At 44.0% G+C, this 15,235-nt stretch overlaps 1 pseudogene; it reads right to left on the reverse strand.

Annotated features, from left to right (window-relative positions):
- Window positions 1-387: 387 nt before the first annotated feature.
- On the reverse strand, window positions 388-655 carry LOC138421802 (ATP synthase subunit f, mitochondrial pseudogene; annotated as a pseudogene).
- Window positions 656-15,235: the final 14,580 nt, after the last annotated feature.

Raw genomic sequence — 15,235 nt, forward strand, 5'->3', positions numbered from 1 at the left:
CTGCTTTGAGGGGCCCCGGGTCTGCTCCCCACTGCGTCCCTGAGTCACAAGCTTCCCACAGCCTCAAGGGCTCATTTTGGAGACCACGGGGGCTCTGAAGCTTGGCTGCCTGAAGAAAGGGGTTTATGTCAGGGAGTCCCCACGTGCCTGCCACCCGAGAGAAAGTTGAGGCTGCTCTTGGGTGGGCTTCCCCGCAACCTGGGCTCTGCCCGCTGGGCAGGACTGGAAAGCCAGTGGGCCAACGGCCATCCCACAGGGTAACAGTTTGTCATTTTTTTTTTTTTTTTACCAGTCATTGTTTATTGGATGTTAATTCTCTATTAGGATATGAAAGGATTCAGGGCTGCCGGGCAAAGCTGATGGTCAGGAACGCAGAGTGCGCCCTCTTCAGTGGTACTTGCGTGGCCGCTCGTGTTTGAGCTCCTTGTGAGAACGGCGGTAGTTGAAAACCGCGTAGGCCGCCAGCACCAGAGAGAGCCTGGCGATGCTCCCTCTCTTCACGTTCACGTACTCGTTGTAATACCGGTAGTAACCTCTTTGAAACGCTCCAGGGATGCCTGAAGGGGTGAAATCGCGCATCAGTATCCAGCTCGGCAGCTCCCCTAGTTCGACTTCCAGGAGCTTAATCCTCCTTCAGTGGCACGACTGACGCCATCTTGGAGTCCTCTGTCATCATTTTTAAACCAGAAAGTTGGCCAAGTTCCTTACCACACACAGACTCAGATCCAACCCTTGGATTTTGTTCCAAAATTATTTTAAAAGTAAAAAAAAATTAAATTGAGGAGTTTTGTTTCTACCACCTCAGGCACTTGCCAAAACACTCTCCAAGAATTTTTTCAGTCATTTTCATTATACTTTTGCGGAAAGCTTTTAACAGATCCAAAATGCATCTGCACATCACCTCCTTGGCTTCACGTAGGAGTCCCTCAGAGCTGGGAGGACGGCTGAGTGTATCCATCAGACAGTCAAGGAAACTGACACCCAGAGAAACGCAAGACGCACACAGCTAGTAAACAGTAAAGGAACCAGGCCTCCCGTAGGAGCCAGCGTGTGTGTATGTTCACAGGAGAAATGCACTGAGGACTGTCCCTTGGCACACCGAGGGACCAAAAGCACCCACAACTATCTCATGAGGTCTGCTATTAACTGTTTTATTTGAAAGAGAAGTTGACTGTGAATAACTTTCTATCTATATTTTCTGAAAGGAAAGAGAGACAGAGGAAAAAAAAGGCAGATGATCAGGACTAAATTATATACTGATGTCAGAGCCTTTTCTCTCAACAGGTGAAAGGCACCCACTCCAGTGTTCTTGGCTGGAGAATCCCAGGGACGGGGGAGCCTGGTGGGCTGCCGTCTGTGGGGTCGCAGAGTCGGACACAACTGAAGTCACTTAGCAGCAGCAGCAGCAGGCAATAAGCACAGCTTCTGTGAGGCTGTACTGGCAGCTGTCACCTCCTTTGTGCAATAGTGACATTCCATCAACATTGTGCAGCTACTGGGGTTTAATAAATCAAGCCATATTTTTTAAGACCAGAGTCATTATTTGAGGATCTAATATGAAAATTTTATGTAAAAAATAGCCACTAATATGTTTTATGCAAATATACCCTGTTTCAACAATTTTAAAGTACATTCTTTTTTTTTCCCCCTCATTTTTACCTCTAAAATTAGCATCCATCTGGGAATACAGGATGCAGTCAATGTATCATACAACAATGTCCGCCAGGTGGCAGTCACGATGTAAAGAAAGATAGTGAAGTCACTCAATCGTGTCCAACTCTTTGCGACCCCATGGACTGCAGCCCGCCAGGCTCCCCCGTCCATGGGATTTTCCAGGCAAGAGTACTGGATTGGGTTGCCATTTCCTTCTCCATGATGTCATGATGTAGTCACAAGAAATTTTCCATTGACTGCATTCCAGCAGGATGGAGAAACCATCAATCTCAAAAGCACCTTAGGTTAGATTTGATGAAATGGGTAATGCCTTCTTTGAAGCAAGATACAACTACAAGTGTTCATTTAAAATAATACCACTTGTTGTTTAGTCGCTAAATTATGTCTGACTGTTCTTCGACTCCATGGACTGTAGCCCGCCAGGCTCCTCTGTCCATGAGATTTTCCAGGCAAGAATGCTAGAGTAGGTTGCCATTTCCTTCTCCAGGGGATCTTCCCGACCCAGGGATCAAACCTGCATCTCCTGCATTGGCAGGTGGATTCTTTACCACTCAGCCACCAGGGAAGCCCTAAATAATACTAAGAACTAGGTTATATTCTCACACTAGCTTTGGAATTCACCAATAAAGTGAACTTGTGAAACCCTAGGCACTCCACCTTCCAGCCCAGTAAAGGCAGAGCCCTGGGTCTCACTGCTCCACACCCAACCCCACTGTGTGACCCCAGGTGCGCTCTGTACCCTCCAGGACTTCTGAATCATAACACTCATCTTTTCAAAGCTCCCTAATGCAATCAGTTGTTGCTGAGATACAATTTGCAACTATAATAGGAACCCAAGGGCAGGGCCATTCCGCAACCAAAAACATTGGTTGGGGAAATGTCTATGGGGGTCTCACAAGAAGTAGGAGCTGCCAGGGTGAGCACCCCCAGACATTTTTCACTGAGAACATCACTATCCATAGGCTGAGACCAGACACACAAAACAACTGTGTTCTCCTAAATAGCTCACACGATTATTTCATGACCTTTAATAGTTGGCAGCTTACACAGAACATTTCAAGTACACATTTTACACTAGGCAGATAATTATTTCCTTCTTCTCCACTCCAGCCTCCTATGAATCTGTCCTCACTATACATTTCATAAGCACACCAATCAGTATGATTAAAATGTCCCTAAAAAGGCAGCCAACCTTCAAAGAAGCCAATAAGACACGACCCATTTCATCAAAAGAAAGAAAGAAAAAAGTTGGTTCGAAAACAGCTGAAATGTCAACATGGTTTGAAAGAAACCAAACAGTAATACAGATACAAAGATGCTATGCTTGTAATTAGCTTGATTAACAAAATAATAAAACCAATTAGAAAAATATTAATAAAACATTCTGGTGATGAAAGCTTATCTCTGATGAGTTGGAAAAGCAAAGAAAAATAATCCAAAGCTATTCCCTAGTTTAGAAAGATTTTGTTTATCCTTCTTTGTTAGAGTTGGAGCCAACCATTCTGATGGTTTGGATTAGCTGTTAATATTTCCAGCCATTTGCGAGTATTCACATCAACAGTGCATTTCTGGGAACAGATGACATCACCACAGATGGCAGGCTGTGGAGCGACGCTTCTCCACACCTAAGTCACGAGTCTTCCTCTCCTTTCACCACCTTTATCAGTGGCCTTTCGTGAAAACTGGGCAAAAGCAAGTTAGTGACCCCAGGATACCAACACGGCCACACCTGCGTGGTGGCCATCAGACCTCCTCCATCCCCAGGGTTGCCGTGCGGTAGGCTGCCCACCAAGAATCCAGGCTTGCAGCCAGTTGACCCTCCCTGTTGTGCATCTTAATCACTTGGTTTTTTTTTAACATTATGGAAGGTGAGGCAGTGAAACAGTGACAGAGAGGGGCAGTCAGTGTGGATAAGAGGCTCATACAGTTCTCGAGATTTGAGAGAGATGAGTCCTTTTATCAGGAAACCTAGTTTAGGCTTGAGTAGACTTCATGTGTTCACTTATTCATTCACTTTACAAATCTGTTATCTCTTCAAATGACTATATATATAAGGTTCACACCATAGTGGGAATAATTGGAGTTTTAGAATCATTCTGACCTGGATTCAGCTCCTGATTTGAACAACATTTTTTCTGAGCCTGTTCCATCACCTGTACATTTAGAATAATCACATCTTCTTTGAGGGTTTTTCTAAAGATTTCCAAAAATGAGTGTAACATTACTGGCACATAGTATATAATCAATCAGAGCTATAGCTAGTACTATTTTATTATTATCAACACTATCTGCTAAGCAAAACAAGCCCCTGGTTCAGTCCTTCATATTCACCTGAGGATGAGTCTTCCTCGCAGCCAGCTGCTTCAGCCTGACAAATTCAGATTCCCACTGGGTTTTGTTAACTTAGCTCAGCCTGGCCATTCTCAGCCTCTAACAGACTTCTTTCCTGACAAACCTTAATCAGCTCCTCCTATAACTGAGCGCGAGCTCACTTCCTGATGCGTGTAGAAGCCGTGGCATTCGCTTTTGAGAAAAGGTTTTAGTTCAAGGTCAGCTGACAAGGAGGCAAGGAACCCAGCTCAAATCTGTGTCTCTGAGCCAGGGTTCAGGCAAAATGAAAGGGTTAGGGGAATTTCAAACTTGGAAAGCTGATTGGTTAGTCTGATATCAGTCCTTATATGCTACTGGTGCTTCTGGAAGCCAGATTTTCTCTATTGGAGGACTTCTCACTTTGTAAAGGGCTCTGGTAGAAGCATTTCTATTCTTTGAGTTCCATATTCTGAAGATTGTTGGTTCTGGGTTCATCCTGAGACCTGGGTTCTCATTCAGCACGTATGTAATGCAGTCTCAAAAATAACTCAAGGTTTGATGAATCAATCAGCCTCTTTCAGGAGCAAAGTCAGTTTAAGCTGGTCAGTATTTTACCCGCTGATTTACTCTCAACCCTCTTCTTGACTTGACCTTGGCCTGCTGGGCCCAGTCTTGGCACAGTTCCTCCTAAGCCAGTTTAGTGAGAATCTCCCACTCTTGATAGGTAATCGCCTTGGCCTTCTTTAGCAAGAATCCAGTTTATCAAGAGTACCTCTACCCTTGATCAACTTCCTCCTAGTAACTTTTCATCCACTGACCCCCTCCTTCTGCTTGTTGGCCATAAATACCCAGTTGCCATTGCTGTATCTGGAGCTTAGTTTCTCTCTTCTCTTGAAATATTCTCACAATAAGTCTTCCCTATTGTTCTAATTGGTCTAGTAGTTAAAAAATCCACCTGCCATTGCAGGAGACACAAGAGACATGGGTTTAGTCCCTGGGCCAGGGAGATACCCTAGAATAGCAAATGGCAATCCACTCTAGTATTCTTGCCTGGAGAATAGCCTGGTGGGCTGCAGTCCATGGGGTCACCAAGAGTCAGACACGACTAAGCACACACCAGGTTCTAACAAGTGTCAGAGTAACTTTTATTTACACCCTTCATCTCTGCGTGTCTGTTCCTGATTAGATGGTGTCACTGCCCATTAAGACAGAAAATGGCACTCAGCCTCTTGTAGGGTCAGGATTACTCCCTGGGGGAAACTCAGCCGGTTCCTCTGAAGCAGGACCACCTCTCATCCATGGGCCATACTCGACACTGATCTTCTGAAACAGAGCCACAGAGCTGGCTGCGCTCAGATCCATGAAAGAAGTGAGACGGCTCCACTCTAGGCCCAGACCTCCCCGACATGTTGAACCCCAAACAACCACACTGCTGCCTCCCACAGCCGCCTCTGTCTCTCCTTGAAGGCCTGCCCTTGTCCTCTCTTGATTAGTTCCTCTGATTGAAACTCACCCATCCTGTTTCCCCAGTCCCTTGGAGCCTTGCTGACTCACTGAAGTACTACTAGGAGCAAACTGCTGATGCTGATTCCAGGTTCTTCCTCTCAGAGCCATGCTCACAATGCATCTGGGGCTTTTTGATGACTCGGAACTGACCAGCCAGCAGAGGCCCCAGTGCTCAGCAAGCCCTGTGTTTTCCTGATGATAGCAATGAGCTGAGGCCCTTGTTAAGTGCAAGTTAATAGGCATCTCCCCCTAGATATTCCAAACCTGGTTTGGGGCCCAGGAATGTAGGTTTTTAAGAAACACTCCAAGGGATTCTTATCTTCAGGGAATATTGGGAGACCCTGAAATTCTATCAAAACCCTGAATATTTTTACAGAAGTGGAAGCTGAGACCAAATCCAAGTCCAGGGTCAGGTTGCTGATCCCTAGTGCAGTCACTGTGCCCTGTAGCCTCGGCTCAGAGAAGCAGGCGTCTCAGTCTGGGAGTTGGTGCACCCCACTGGCCTGCGGCCTGCTGGCGGGCGAGTTCACCTCTCAGTCGGGACAGGAAACGAGCAGGCAGCACAATGGCAGCTGCGCCCCATCCTTTTTCTGTGGATCTGTTCTCTGTGCTGAGCGTCGGGAGAGCCAGCTGCAGTCTCGAGTGACCTTGAACTGGAGCTATTTTATCCATTGAGGCCCCAGTTTTTCCATGTATAAAATGAGGTGATTGAACTAGATTAAGATATCACATTTTTTCCCAAGAAGAGGAGTCCCCCTGTTGGGTCCAGGAGCTCAGTATAGAATTACAGTAAGACTTGGGGGTGATGTTAGGGAAGAAGAAAGAGGAAGAAACGGAATCTGTGGGCCCTGCTCAGAGGCGAGCCATGCTGGAGTGGGAAGGGAATAAGAGAGCTTTCTCAGTTCCTCAAACCAGGTGATGAACGGAATCCTTCACATTCTTGGGAAATTATTACAGACCCAAGCTATTATTTTAATTTTTAATATAATGTTTTTTCTATATGTACAGCCCTAAAATGTATAAACTCCATGTTTATAGGTTAATATATAAATTGCAGAGCAAAGTTGAGATCAAATATCATAAAGCTAATGAAATTCAAATTGATATTAATTTAATGTGATAGGTGAGTAGATGACACTATCTTACAGAAACTAAACTGCCAATTTGCAGCTAATACTAGAAAAATGTTAGCTCAGATCTGGCCATATATTTGGGCTTCCCAGGTGGCACTAGTGTTAAAGAACCTGCCTGCCAGTGCAGGAGACGTAAGAGACATGGGTTCAATCCCTGGGTCGGGAAGGTCCCTGGAGAAGGAAACGGCAGCCCACTCCAGTATTCTCACCTGGAGAATCCCATGGACAGAGAGGCCTGGCAGGCTCCTGTCCACTGGGTCGGAAAGAGTCAGACACGGCTGAAGCAAATGAGCATGCACACACGGTCATATATTTAGTCTTTTCCTATAATGTAAGTTGGAAAATATAACTCCCAAGAACATCTGTTTGCACGAAAAACAGCAGTTTTAATACATGCCAGCCTTTGTAATTCAGGAGCCGGAAAACTACCACTTAACCAACACTCTGTAAGCGAGCAGTGCAGATGTCACTTGATAACTCTGAAAAGTTTTCTCTTTGATTTGAAGATATTCATCTGCATTTAATGGACAACTAATCCAATTATTGCTGCACTCCAGAACAGAGCCACTCTTCAAGGCACACTGACTACCGACATTAGTGTTAATTGAATCGTTGGAAATTGATATTTTCAAAGATGGAGACCACAGTGCACATCTGCTGGAAATGTAAACACGAACATTATGAGGCACACTCCCCTTTAGTCTGACACGCCTGTGTTTTGTGTGTCCTGAGATGATTCAGTTCTCCCACATTTCTGTGCTCCGCCTGTGGCAAGAAATCTCAGTGACAGAGTATACCAAGAAGTCAGTTGGATTTCACTTGATATAAGCTCAAAGAGAAACAAATCGAAACAGAAACACAAGCATTCTGATGGTACATATCACTGCTCAAGTGCAGTCATCCGGAGGAGTCAGAATCTGTGTATAACAGCTGTGATAGATTATCATCACTATGAAAACAGAAATTCAAATTCCTCATAGAGAATCTACAGGTCTTTGAGCAACTGACCAACCCTGAGAAAGGAGAATTTAGCAGGAAAAGTTAAACTCTGTTTGCTTTTAGGAGGCTGAAGTCCAAGTCCAACTCTGTCACTAACTGGCTCTGGAAGGCTCACATCTCAAGTGTTCACATCTTTAGGCATCTGTGTCCTCATCTATGAAAGCCCCTTACAACCCCCTTACCTCACAGGATCACTCTGATGGTGAATGAGACAGCTTACGTGAAGGTGCTTAAACTATCCACTTCCTGCTTACTAATGGAAAACAATCACCATGGCAGGGCCAAGTGGCTAGAGGTTGACTTCCAAACACTTTGCAATGTCCTGGCCAGTTATCCTTGAGTAGCCGGGGATGGATGTGAATATCTCTTGGTCCTTCCGGTCCTTCCTGTCCAGGCCTCTCCTGAGGAAGTAAGGGTGATGGTAGTTGATTAAGCTTTCTGAGAGCATCGAAGGCCCATTCCTTGCTCTCTGCTGCCCTCTCCAGTACGGAAGTTGCCATTGCATCAGATGGGTTCACAGTAAGTCAGGAAGTGCTGTGCAGGCTCTTACTGTCCTCTGGGCGCCTCAGTCAGCCCCAGCCATTACTCAGGATAGGCAGCTACAGCCTGGCCTCAATCCACTGCAGGCTGCAGACCCCCAAGCCCTGAGCAAGCCCCTCTGTTCATCTTTGAGTCTGCACACTTCCTTCTCCCACTTTCTTTGTTGTTAGGGCTTAGTTAAGATGATTTTAGGACCCAGAGACCCCATAAACGTTCCTCATGTCTGCTGACCTGCAATGAAATGATTTCCAATTACATGTTAGCCACTGAGGAAATAGAGACATGCTTTGTTCTAATTCCATTTTAATGTTTGAGGTCTATTTGAATACCTAATTCTATTTTAATGATTAGCATTTGCATTAGCCTTTTAAACACCCTTGAGGCTGTGGTACGAAATAAAAAAGAACTTCTTAAAAGTAGCTTTTTTGTTTGCCATTCACAGCCTCATTATTCTTTTGAATAGAAGAGTAATTTCTAAATGAACCCCATGGGACTTACAAGAGGCTCCAGTAGGTTCAGGGAAGAAAATATTAGGACTTTTATTTTTATATAGTATATTTAATTTTAGTCTTCTAGAATTTCAGTCTTGGACAATATTTTACAACATACATGATATACTAGCAGACCAGTACAGGTGTAGAATTTACACATAAATTTGTTTGAAATTTTTTTTAATTGAAGTATAGTTGATTTATAATGGTGTGTTAATGTCTGCTGCATAGTAAAGTGATTCAGTTATGTGTATATATATATTATATATATACACATATTCTTTTTTAATATATTCTTTTCCATTACAGTTTATCACAGGATATTGAATATAGTTCCCTGGGCTATACAGTAGGACCTTGTTGTGTGCATACATAAATGTTTATATATTTTATAGGAATGTAGTTTCAATTTGATTTATTTGTTTTGTTCCTGAAGGGATATATTATACAATGATAAAAGATTAGAGGCCTCTTTTTTAGAAGAGCATTCTCCTGTCTGGGTTTCAGAGTAACAAAGTGAAAGTGAAAGTCGCTCAGTCATATCCGACTCTTTGCAACCCCATGGACTGTACAGTCCATGGAATTCTCCAGGCCAGAATACTGAAATGGGTAGCCTTTCCCTTCTCCAGGGGATCGTCCCAACCCAGGGATCGAACCCAGGTCTCTTGCATTGCAGGCGGATTCTTTACCAGCTGAGCCACCAGGGAAGCCAGAGAAACAAAGCGAGCTTTCAAAAAAAGAATATTATGCTCTAACCCCATCCCAGAGAGAAAACCACCATCTTCGGAGTGAAGTTTGTGATATAATTTTTTAAAAAGCAGCCCCTGGTGATTCTGACACAAACGTCTCTGCTAAAAATCACACTGTTTAGACTGTCAGCTCCCTGAGGGCAGACAACAGCAGTCTTGTTCATCGTTTATCTGAGTAGCCTAACACACTGCCTGACACAGACGTCCTGTAAATATTTGCTGAAGGAATGACTGACGAACAAATGAGTCACCATCTGGAAACGGCCACTGATAGCACCCCGGCCTTTGTTTTTATGTTTTGTGTTCCTCTATGATTATTTTGCACAGTTGAGAACCAACTACATATGAAACTGAGTAGCTTATTTGATCACTTTTAGTAAACAGATGTTCAAGATTGAAAATTACTGAAGTATTTCAGCATTGTTTAGCATTTGGCATCACCTATTACAAATTACACTAGGTAAAAAAATCTTTTTACATAGAACTGTCTTCTATATATCTAATTGTAGGCTGAAGATAGAGTCCCAGAGTGGGGTTTTCAAAGAATGAGAACATTTTAAAGGCTGTAGCTGCTGTGGGAAGGATGAAGGAACACGGACCCCAGGAGCAGGAACTGTGGTGTTTGTGATCTAGCAGAGGGAGGGTCTTCAGCGGAGCTCTGCGGGGCAGCAAGAAACCGTGGTGGTCTCATTGTGTCTGAGCCCCTGCTTTCACCACTCCCTTAGATTCTTTAAGCTGGGGTTTCTCCACCAATAGTGTGACTATTCACAGCCACATGACAGGACAGTTGACTCTGAAGCTCTTCTCGGTGTTAGAAATAAAATAATGTTTATACTTGTCAGAGGGACAGAAAAAGCCTTGGAGTCCAGGAGTGGTTTCCATGAAAAGATGCCACTCTGTCTCTCTCAACACACTGTTGACCCACAAGGTGGGGGTGACCTGAAGAAGGTGCAGAGATGCTAGGGACTCTGGCCGATGAGTCGCCTCAGAAACATCAAGGCTGTGTCTGTCTCCCTGTTTGCGCAAAGCAGTGCTGCTGAGCTCTGAGAGATCAAGAGCAGTCTGAGCACTCTTTTTCTCTTCATGGTGTGCCCGTAAAACCAGCCAGGCAGCTTGCCTCTCCCACTCTCCCAGGCCTGCTCAGGCCAGAAGCCAGCAAGCAGTGTCCTTTGGAATGCTTGAAACCAAGATCAAGGTTTGCGTTTCATCTTTGGCACAGGGTTGTACCAAACTTTGGTGTGTTTTAAGAGTGACCTGAGGTGCTCAGAAAATATACAGACCCCCTGTCCCACCCTCTGGAGATCCTATAGGCCTCAGGCGGGGGGAGCCCAGGAATCTGCACTGCCTTCTGTGATTCTCAGGTAGGTAGCCTGAAGGCCAGTTTTGGGAAAAAACACTGGCACAGCCCTGGGTGGGGAACCAGAAGACCTGAGTGTGAAATTAGGTAGTTCCCCTGACCTCAGCATAAGCCTTAGAAGTCACTCCACCTCACTGGCCCTGTTGCTTCACCTTAAAGCTTCATTTTTACAGTCCAGGGAGCAACACCCATTCATCAAAAGCCTGTTGCTCAGAGATTGAATGAGATGCTGTAGACAGGAAAAGCACCACTACAACTCAGAGCACACACTGAAGGTCCTAAATCCTGTCTCCTGCCTTTCACACTGAGGTAAACACAGACCATAGCTGGTTGATTTACGCCATGCCCCCAAATGGAGACTCTACCCCAAGACGAAGACCTGTTTCCCCTTTGTGTTTGCGTGCTTTGCTGTGGTAGAGTAATGCTGGCCTCCCACCAAGCAGCATCTCTGCATTTCCTGCTTGTCATTCCTTGTGCTTGGAGCGCTGGCTGCTGCGATCAGTCCTGGGATCACCCTCGGGATACCTGTAAAACCTGTAAGTCTCCCCGAGAGGTGATGGAGCATAATCCACACAACCAGCCAGAGCAGATTTATCCCTCATGTACTTCCAGAATGAGTGAGTCTCCTGATGTGGCTAACAAGGAGTGAGTCCACGTGCCGCACACCAACCATGGCTCTGGACACTCAGCACAATATTTCATTCCTGTCAACCAACTTGCAAGGTGTTTGCTGTTATAACCATGAACAACAGAGACTTGGGGGAAGTTAGGTGACTGGCCCAAGATTATACAGCTTGGTAAACCGACAAGCCAGGGTTCCAATCCAGGTTTGACCAATGCTGAAGCTTCCGCAGATGTGGTTTCTCTCTTCAAGGAGTTTCTGCCACATTTAGGGACACGAGGCTACAGGGGCGAACATTTTATCCAGTGTTAAATGAGGTTGGGTTGGGCTGACAAATATTGTTAGCAATTCAAGTGAGACTAGCCACGATCACAGTGCCAAGCATCTCATAGATTAAGGGATACACACACAGGGGTGTTACCTGCCTCTTAACCTAGTCCAACTGTAAAAACTTTCAAGAAGCAAAATGCAGAGAGCCTGAAGTTCACAGTCACAGATGCGTACCTTAACATCCAGTACTTGTCTTATAAATCCTCCAGACTTGTCACACTGACAGTGTCAAACAGCTTCACAGGGCTGGGCTTCTTATGTGGGGACCTCACTACTTGCTTGCCCCCTTCCCTGCTCCATAATGGCTAGCTGGACTGCAGTGCATAGACAAGGCAAATTAAAAAGCAATCACCAGCAACTCATATCTAAAGTACAGAATTACAATTAAAACATTACCAGTGAACGAATGCTTCTATTAGAAATAATGCCATTGTCTACATAGGCCAAATGCCCAGCAGTCTCCCACAAAACTTAATATTCATGTTCCCCAATCAGAAGACTTGGACATACATGGACAAGGTGTGTGACACAAGAAACGACTGTGGGGATTGTTCAGATGAATCAGGTAAAGATGAAAACTTGTAATTAATGTTTTAACGAGTTCTTAGAGTTGCTATCCTTACATTTCAGTCATATAAATTGACTCACACTTAGAAATCTTCCTAAAGATGTTCACATTTACAATTAAGCAATTCTATCATTTCCAGTAGTTTGTATATTTAAACTAGGTGAGTTCTCTAGCTAAGAAGCAAATAAAGCCAGATTTGCCAAGATTAACAAAGGAAAAAATCTTGATGAACAATTCTTGCATTTCTTTGGAAATTTGGTAAAATCAAAAAATTCTGAATGTTTTGACTTTCAAAGATTTTTGTTTATTTAACCTTTGGCATTTCCTTGCCAATCGTCCACCACTCTCCTCTTGAGACGCCTTCCACAGTGTTTTCCTATGATGACTTAACACTGTATATTACCCTGATCACTTTACAATCTAGTAAAGGGGATTACTCTAAAATCATGGTGGTAGATACAAGATATTGCTGGCCCCAAGGTAAAAGACTTATCGGAAATAAAATACACTAAACAGATCATACTTTGCCTTTTGTACAGTCCTCATGGAAGGTAGAAATAGAAGCGCTTCCCAGGAGTTGGATGTTATCTAACGAGGTGTTGGCAACAGAAGACTAGAAGTATAAACAGATCTTTGTTGCCAGCTGCCGAATTACCGAATATCAGTTCTCTTCCTCATGTATTAAATGTATAAGCTCATACGGACCCTCCTTGTTTATGCAGTGTGTCAGTACGAGGCAGTACTCTTCTCAAAGCACAAACTCTCTCGCCCAAATATGTACAATCTTTAACAAACAACTGCAATATTCCTCTTGGACAGTTTTTCTTAATATTTTAAAAATCCAAATGGCTGTTTTTTTTTCCCGCAACATGACATTTTAACAGTTATGCTTCTAAACATAATAAGAGTTTTACAGTGCCCAAAGTGTTCAGGCTGGAGATGTGATACTGTTTTCTTTGCCGACTGTGCCTGCATTCCCAGAACTTGCTGCAAAGATGGCATTCAAGACTGTGCTGACTGGGGTGATGAAAATTTATGTGAATAGAAGCTTTTTTTTAAACTGTTATTTTGGGAAGACTAAAAACTGTTGTTAATTCTGTTGACTTCTCTCCCCATAATGTGACATATGTATCTTAAAGGTGTGTGTGGGGGTGGTGGTATGGAGTTGCTAAAGCACAAATCGAGTGTTATGTAATAGAGAACAAAATGAGGGAGAGAAATCAGACCCAACCTTTAGTGACCTTTGGCCTGTTTCTAAATTTTAAATGTGTTTCCAATTTTTAGAATGTAGCTTTCTGTCCTTACACACAGGGTTATAATGACACAAATGTACTCTAGTTCAGTTATTTCAACAAGATTTTTAATCCTGGGACTTCCCTGGTGGTCCAGTGGCTAAGACTCCACACTTTCAATGCAGGGGGCCCAGGTTCCATCCCTGCTCAGGGAACTAGATCCCATATGCCACAACCAAGAGTTTGTATGCCGTAACTACAAAAGAAAAAGATCTCACATTCTGCAACTAAAACCTGAGGCAGCCAAATAAAAAAAACTTAAAAAAAAAAAAGATTAATCCTAAGAATCCTCAGTTCATAATCGATGTCTATCTCTTTATTAGTGTAACCCTGGTTTAGATCCAACTGAAAGTAAGTTTGATTCAAAAGCAGTGGATGGCAGCCAGCAAATAGGGATAACAGCCAAAAGATCAACCAGATCAGAATCATTTGTCCTCCAGCCTGCCAGGGCCTGAAATTCTTTACAGCAGGTACTAAGGTCAAAGCAGCAGACCTGGGTTTGAGTCTCACCCTATACTTATGAGCTTCCCTGGTGGCTCAGATGGTAAAGAATCTGCCTGCAATGCGGGAGACCTGGGTTCAGTCCCTGGGTTGGGAAGATCCCCTGGAGGAGGGCATGGCAACCCACTCCAGTACACTTGCCTGGAGAATCCTCATGGACAGAGGAACTTGCTGGGCTAGTCCATGGGGTCACAGATTCAGACACAACTGAGTGACTAAGTACACACACACACTACTACTCAAGGGGTATGTTTTAAGGGTTCCCTTATCTGAATAATGTGACTCTTGAGAGGAGACTTTTATGACAATCGGTAATCACAAGCTAGAATCAAGATTGCTAGGAGGAATATCAACAACCTCAGATATGCAGATACTCTAATGGCAAAAAGCAAAGAGGAGCTAAAGAGCCTCTTAATGAGGGTGAAAGGGGAGTGGAAAAGCTGGCTTAAAACTCAGCATTCAAAAAACTAAGATCACGGCATCTGGTCCCATCACTTCCTAGCAAATAGATGAGATGGGGAAAAAGTGGCCTATTTTTTTCTTGGGCTCCAAAATCACTGTGGAGGGGGACTGCAGCCATGAAATTAGAAGATGCTTGGTCCTTAAAAGAAAAACGATGACAAACCTAGACAGCATATTAAAAAGCAGACATCACTTGCCAGCAAAGGTTGGATCACACCACCAACTCAGTGGACCTGAGTTTGAGCAAACTCCGGGAGATAGTGAAGGACAGGGAAGCCTGGAACGCTGCAGTCCATGGGGTTGCAGAGTTGGACACCACTTAGCGACTCAACAAGATGATATGCATTGTACAGTGCCTAAGATACTAATAACCACAGGAATTGTGGGCAACTGAAGAAAAATTGTAAGGATATGGTGGACTCTATCAGCTGAAAAAAAAAAAAAAATCTACTCTCCTTTTGTCGGGGAGGATTATACTTCCCCAATCCTCACGGCTACCTGACTATATACGTGCCTTGTGTAGCTGCCGAAATTTGTTAATGACGTGTCACTTTTCAACCTAAGTTTGAACAGCCAGCTGGTTGTTTTCGATCTTCTTCCTGTCCTGAGACTGGTAATGCTGATTAAAGGCTGTTTTTGGAATAAAGTGGGGCCCAGCCACAGGCAAACCACAAACATCAAGTGATACTGAAAATGTTACA

Source organism: Ovis canadensis, chromosome 16 (assembly GCF_042477335.2).
Source record: "Ovis canadensis isolate MfBH-ARS-UI-01 breed Bighorn chromosome 16, ARS-UI_OviCan_v2, whole genome shotgun sequence".
NCBI classification, from domain to species: domain Eukaryota; kingdom Metazoa; phylum Chordata; class Mammalia; order Artiodactyla; family Bovidae; genus Ovis; species Ovis canadensis.